Consider the following 7,288-nt stretch of genomic DNA (forward strand, 5'->3'; position numbering starts at 1 on the left):
AAAATTAGAATAATCCGCTACCTCCTGTGGTTACCGCAAATCCTGTAAATCAAAATTCTGCTCCTCATACTATGTACGATTATGCTAAGCCTAATTTAGCGGGGGCTGAATCGAGTATTGTTAGACCTGCAATTGCCACAAATAATTTTGAACTGAAACCTAACACTATACAAATGATTCAACAGCTTGTTCAATTTGATGGTTTGCAGGATGAAGAGCCAAATACTCATTTGGCCAACTTTTTAGAGTTCTGTGATACTTTCAAAATAAATGGTGTTTTTGATGATGCCATTCATCTTCGATTATTTCCCTTTTCATTCAGGAACAAAGCTAAATAGTGGTTGAACTCGTTACCACGAGGATCCATCACTACTTGGGAACAAATGACCGAAAAGTTCTTACTAAAGTATTTTCTGTCAGCTAAAATGGCAAAGTTGAGGAATGATATCTCTTCTTTTGTGCAGATGGATTTAGAGACTCTTTACGATGCATGGGAGAGGTTAAAGGACTTATTGAGAAAGTGCCCTCACCATGGGTTACCTTTATGGCTACAGGTTCAAACTTTTTCAACGGTTTGAAGCCCTCAACTAGATAGTTAATTGATGCAGCAGCCGGTGGAAACCTAAATAACAAAACACCTGAGGAGGCTTATGATTTTATTGAAGAGATGTCACTGAATAACTATCAGTGGCAAGTCATAAGGATAAAGCCTAATAAAGCAGCCGGTGTTTTCAACCTCGACGCAGTCACTATGTTATCAAACCAGGTAGAGCTTTTAAGTAAAAAGATTGATAGTTTATGTGTCTCTATCAGGTACATCCGGTGATGCAATGTAACACAAGTAGAGGAGGAATGAATAATACAGAATGCCTAACCTACGACCCTAGCAGTACGAGCGAACAAGTCAACTATATGGGTAACAGTTCTAGACCTCAGAATAACCCCTATAGTAATACTTACAATGTAGGTTGGAGGAACCATCCCAATTTCTCTTGGGGTGGTCAACACAATCAAAGACCACAACCCCCTCCAAGCTTTCAACCATCCTACCAGCAGTAAATGAAGCCAAACCTTGAGGAGATGGTAACATAATTCATCTCAGTGTCAGAAACACGTTTCTAAAACACCGAAATAATGCTTAAAAATCAGCAAGCATCGATTCAAGGTCTCGAGACTCAAATAGGTCAGCTTGCTAAGCTGATCTCAGAAAGACCACAAGGTAGATTGCCTAGCAATACCGAGACTAACCTAAGAGAGCAACTTCACGCGAGTACTGTTCAATATAAAGAAGGGTTAGTTGAGTCCAAACCAGAACCAAGGCAAGAAACTGTGGTAAGTCAAGATAAAGTGGATGAAAACTAGAACAAACAAAAATCGGTAAGCAAAGAATACACACTTCGCGTACCATACCCTAAAGCGATAAAGAAAGACCATACAGACGAACAATTCGGTAAATTTCTTAACATTTTAAAAAAGTTACACATTAACTTACCGTTTATTGAAGCTCTTTTACAGATGCCCAACTCAGTTAAATTTTTAAAGGAGCTTCTGGAAAATGAATAGAAATTAGATGATTTATCGCATGTGGAGTTGAATGCAATTTGCTCGGCCATTTTGCAGAATAAACTACCCAGTAAATTAAAAGATCTAGGGAGTTTTACTATTCATTGTTTAATTGGTAGTTTAGCTGTTAATAACGCTTTGGCTGATTTAGGGGCAATTATTAACGTCATGCCCTATAAAATGTTTAAGCAACTAGGTCTTGGGAAGCCCAAACAAACTAGGATGAGTATTCAACTAGTAGATAAAACTATTAGATTTCCTAGGGGTATCATTGAAGATGTATTAGTAGAAATTGATAAATTCATATATCCAGCAGAATTTGTTGTTTTAGACATGGAAGAGGAGAATGACATTCCTTTAATCTTAGGGCGACCTTTTTTAGCGACTACCAGGACTATTATTAATGTTGGTATAGGTGAACTCACGCTTCGTGTAGGTGACAAAACAATCACTCTTCAGGCTCGTGATTCGGTTAAGACATCGAGTGATGGAGGTAATCTTCTAAATCCTGTTAATAACACTAATCATGTGGTCCAACCTTCTTTGCAGGAAAAATATTCGAGTCACACAAAAGAGCCACGTTCTAGTTCATTCAACAACATTAGAACAATCCATGAAGAATGAAGGCTTCAAATCGATGAATTAGAAGAATGGCAGACACATGGCAAGGAGGAGCCTAAGCAACACCATGTCGAGTCTAATGAAAGAACCAATCAATTCAAGGTTGGGGACCAAGTCTGGTTAGATAAAAAGGACCCTCGAATGATCACTACAGAGCTCAACACAAATGGAGCGACTCCTTTTATGGTATTCAAAGTCTTTCCCTACGGTACAGTCGAGGTAACCCATTCGCATTTCGACACTTTTAAGGTAAACAATACTCGACTTAAACCTTATAATAAAGGAATTGATAGCAAGAGAGAGGAGTTTTGACTCCGTAATCCACCTTGACCATGTGAATACGAGGTAAGTCTAGCTTAGACTTTAAATAAGCGCTTCTCGGGAGGCAACCTGAGCACTAACACCACTAACTAGTTTATTTTTACCTATTTTTCATGATTATATGTAGGTTTTTTGACTCACAAGGCCTGGAAACACAGGTGTGTCTGAGGTCGTATGGATTTTGGGACTTAGTTTTTAAAATTTGAAGAATCTGACAGTGAGCTACACGGCTTGGCGACACGACCGTGTGGACTACACGGCATGGAAACACGGGCGTGTCCTTGGCCGTGTTGACCCTTCTGCTAATTTTTCCCAACTATCGACAGAGACACAACCTAAAAGAAGCCACACGGGCATGCGACACGGCCGTGTGGACAACACGGCCTGGACACACGGGTGTGTCCTAGGCCGTTTGAAAACTGGAGCTAAATTTTTAAATTTTAAACAAGTCAGAGAGCTCCACAGGCGACGCACACGACCGTTGGTTCAGACACATGTGTGTGTGGGATACCACACGGGTGTGGGTGAAGCGAAAAACATAGCACATGGCCGTGTGAACCACACGGCCATGTGATACGGATGTGCGATACAGCTGTGTGAACCACACGGCTTGGACACACAGGCGTGTCCAAACTGTGTGAAGAGTTGGCTAATATTTTCCTCGACAAACACGGGCTGGATCTCGAGCCATACGGGTGTGTGACACGGCCATGTGGCCTCTTCCTTCTCTTTTCTTACCCCCGAAACTCGCACCAGCCACAACTCAACCACCATCCCCTTCACACCGTCCATCCCTATCCGTCCGACCACCACCACTGCGCATTCAACTTTTTCCGCCAACCACCACCATACCACCGTCTGTTTCTTTCCCATTCCTTTTATATTTCTTTATGTTGTAATTGTTATTATTATTATTCCTATTCTTTATTCTTTTATTATTATTATTCTTGTCATTATTAGTCTTTTTATTTATGTTTATTCTATTGGTTTTACTGATATTGATTGTTTATAGTTGTTTCTTTGTTAGTTCTTGATATTTTAGACATCTCTAATAATTGTGTTACTCTGAATTTATTTAGCAGTATTGTTCATGTCTCTTGTTTTAGTAAATTGATTTTGTTTACTATTCTGGTTCTTCCTGTTCATTATTAGGTTATTGGTTTAGTATTAACATTTAGTTTTATCATGTTAAAAGCATGTTTCTTTATTATTTTTATTGTCCAAGTTTAACTTAGCTATTGGTACCTCCTAGCCTATTCCCTTTATGACAATTCGTTATTTTAATCGCTCTTTTTCAGGTACACCATGACAAACACACGAAGTAAATCTAAGGTTGCTGTCCCCGCTTCAAAAAAGCAGAAAGGCCCCGGTGGGACCTCATCCTTGAGCGCATCTGCCAAGGCTCACCACCCTTTTCTCTGATTTTCGGCGGGCCCTTAGGAGGAACTGTACTAGCTTCATCGAGTACGACCCCTTAGTGTGGATCACTGCATTGATTGGGCCATGTTAAAGCAGGTCCATTTGGCTGATGATGCACGTGCAATTATTACCACAACCCCATGGGATAGGTTTTTCACCATCGTCGAGCCCACCTACTCGGAGCTTACATTAGAGTTCGGTGCCACATTTTCAGTCTAGCAAGTCTTGTCGGTCCATAACGAGCAGGCACCATCACCTTTCGCCTTGGAGGGTTAGTGCGACACATGAGTGTCCCAGAGTTTGGTGCTTCTTTGGGACTTTACATAGACGAGTTCATGACCGCTAAGGACTTTCTCCACCTTCACCGGCATATTCATTACTCGCCCTCGCGATGTTGGGTTGAACTCACAGGTGGCCTGATTAACTATGATGGGAGTCACTCAAAGGCAACCCACCTTTCTTTGACCCTACGGTATATTCAGGCCCTCCTAGCTCACACTTTGACAGGTCGGAGAGAGAGCACATGAGTGGTTAGTATTTATGACGCCTATTTCCTCTGGAGTATGACTACTAGACATGTGTTTGATTTAGCATATTTCATCGCACTCGCGTGCCATAATCAGACTGAACGCCATAAGAAGGGCCCCATCTTTCTCGGCCTTTACGTGACTCGTCTCGCTTGACACTTCAGTTTCTCGACACACCGGAGCAATCCTCGACATTTACCTTGGTCAGTTAGATGTCCCCTCAAGGCATCTCAAGCATGATACATATGAGGATGATCGAGCGGTGACGTGGAGTGGACCTTCCTCAGTACAGACTAGTCCAGTCTAACATTGAACATGACCCAGAGGACTTTATTGATGATGTCCCTCCCTATCACGAGGACCGACCACGACCTCTATCATCGAGTCACTAACATGTGTCCTCCACTGCTAGCTCTCGAGGAGTGTCCTATGAAGAGTTCATGAGTTTTCGTCTGTACTGTACTGAGTGGTTTGACAGTCTTGACGTAACTTTGCAGCAGATCTATCAGCATTTACATATTACTCTTCTAGCACCGAAGACGCACGCGTCTGATGATGAGGACCATTGAGTCTATTTATCTTTATGTTTATTTTTATTTTTATTTTTATTTTTATGTTTATTATGTTTTCCTATTTTGAACTTTATTTTAATTATTATGGTTGTTTCTCAATGAGTAACCCTTTAATCATCTCCAACATTGTGTTTATTTTCTTTTCAGTTGCTCAGAATTTTGCACTACCTCTATATTTATCTACAATTTCGCTTTTCACTATTCTGGGAGACTCATCCACCATTCAGGGCAGTTTCAATTATCTCCCTACCTTATGATATTTTGTTTGTATTATGATTTATATTTGTTTGTACATTGAGGACAATGTACATCTTAAGTGTGAGGAGGTTATTTATATGATTATTTGAAAATCCCTGAATTATGCCTTGTGTTTAAGTAATTTTCTCATATTACTTTTAGAATGAACTTGTATTAATTTGTGATTTTCATTGATATGTTTTAGATTAAAGTCATAGACACTTGTGCATTGATAGTTTAAATTTTAAGACACTAGAGAATCAAGTATGATAAGTCTATTTTCAGAATTAAAATTTTTAGGATGTTTCCCTAAATTAAGGTATTACCTTGAAGTTTGAAAATTTGCAAGATTTACATCAACAGCAATAATTTTTGTAAGATTTTGAGCCTGTAGAGCGTACATTTTTTTCGTGCTCACTTTTTTATTGGTTATGAGTGTGTCAATATTGAATTGTTATTCTAGAACTTGCTTCGATTATACATGTCAAGACCACACCTTTGATTTGGTATACTAAGATGATAGAGACACCTAGGTTTTAACCCACTTACCCCACAAAAAGCCTACCTTCACAAATTAACCCTTAGTGAACCCTTTTGAGCCTAAAAAACCATTTCTTAATTTATCTTTAATATTAAACCATAGATCAGACTTTTTGATTCGTTGAGAATTTTACCTATTTTATTGACTCTCTTTTTGTCGAGATTTGATTTGCCTAACTATGTTCTTTTATTTTAGTTGTATAATTTTATCTTATTATTCATTCATTCATTTAAAGAAAAAAAGAGTTGAAAAAAATATACATACATGTTGATTATTTTTAGTTTTTTGTCTTAAGCTTAAGTAGTTAATGTCATATTCTGAGAAGAAGCTCATGTTTTTCTTTAATTAATTCGATTGATGTAAGTAGTTAGTGTTAGTTTATTTTTCTAGTTAGGAAATTTGTCAATCTGATCTCAATTCTAACCTTCTTTTTCAACCTTTATCCACACCTTTAACGCAAACCCCATTACAACCCTTTAAAGACCTTTTGATTTGTGTATCATCTCATTTATAATGGTGGAGCTTTGATTTTCATGCAAGCTTATGATAATAATATTTCATGTTTGACTTTTGAGTGCTTAAATTTTGAACCTTAAATACTTTGAGTGATTTGAGTGAATCTTTAGTGAGGATGTCAATTATTGTTGATTTTTGAATTAAAGGTAATTATTTAGATAAGGGGGAATACCTATATTTTCATGCTTCAAAAATGCTAGACTTTGATTGTTTATGCATTTAGTGCTCTTTTAGTTGAATTATCAATGTATGATTGATAAACCGTAAATTATGCATATTTTTACCTCATGTTTAATGCATTTTATGGATGATTTCTCATTAGAATTGGTGAATTCGATGCTTCTAATGCTTTAATTTCATGTTTTATACTTAGTAGAGCATAGGAGAGCAAAAGGAACGAGAAACGGGCCAAAAATAGAGAAAATGGGCCAAAGTACGAAATCAACACGGCCTGGACCTCCTCACACGGGTAGACCACACGGCCGTGTCAATTTGGCAGGCTCGAGCATGGCCTGAAGTAATCGAACACGGGCGTGTGCCACGGGCGTGTCCCTGCCGAGCCCAGGTTGAGTCCAATTCGGAAAAGGCTAATTTTGAGGGCTTCTAGGCATTCCAAAGCCTATTAATACACCCTAGAGGAGGAAGAAAAGGGAGACAGAGAAAGGGGTAAGGAATTACTCCAAGGAAGCTGATTGATCCATCTTAGAAGTTGGATTCATCATCAAGACTGAAGATCTCTCCTCAATTTCCCTTCAAGAGTTTTGGGTTTTCTTCATGTTTTGTATTCTTTATTCTTCTGAGATGTTTTCTAATTTAGTTATGAACTAAATCCCCTAAATACCTAAGGGGAATGAAACCTAAGACGAATCTTGTTATTATTTTCTGAACGTATGATAAATATTTGACTTGTTCTTAATTATGTGTTCTTTAATTCTTATTTTGATATCCCAGGATACTGATCCAAGACACGC

The 7,288-nt window shown here is 38.5% G+C and overlaps 1 non-coding gene across 1 annotated transcript; it reads right to left on the reverse strand.

Annotated features, from left to right (window-relative positions):
- Window positions 1–431: 431 nt before the first annotated feature.
- On the reverse strand, window positions 432–538 carry LOC121231712 (small nucleolar RNA R71). Its single transcript, XR_005929767.1, has one exon. It is a non-coding gene; the product is annotated as a small nucleolar RNA R71 (small nucleolar RNA).
- Window positions 539–7,288: the final 6,750 nt, after the last annotated feature.

This window comes from Gossypium hirsutum, chromosome A06, assembly GCF_007990345.1.
Source record: "Gossypium hirsutum isolate 1008001.06 chromosome A06, Gossypium_hirsutum_v2.1, whole genome shotgun sequence".
In the NCBI taxonomy this organism is placed as follows: domain Eukaryota; kingdom Viridiplantae; phylum Streptophyta; class Magnoliopsida; order Malvales; family Malvaceae; genus Gossypium; species Gossypium hirsutum.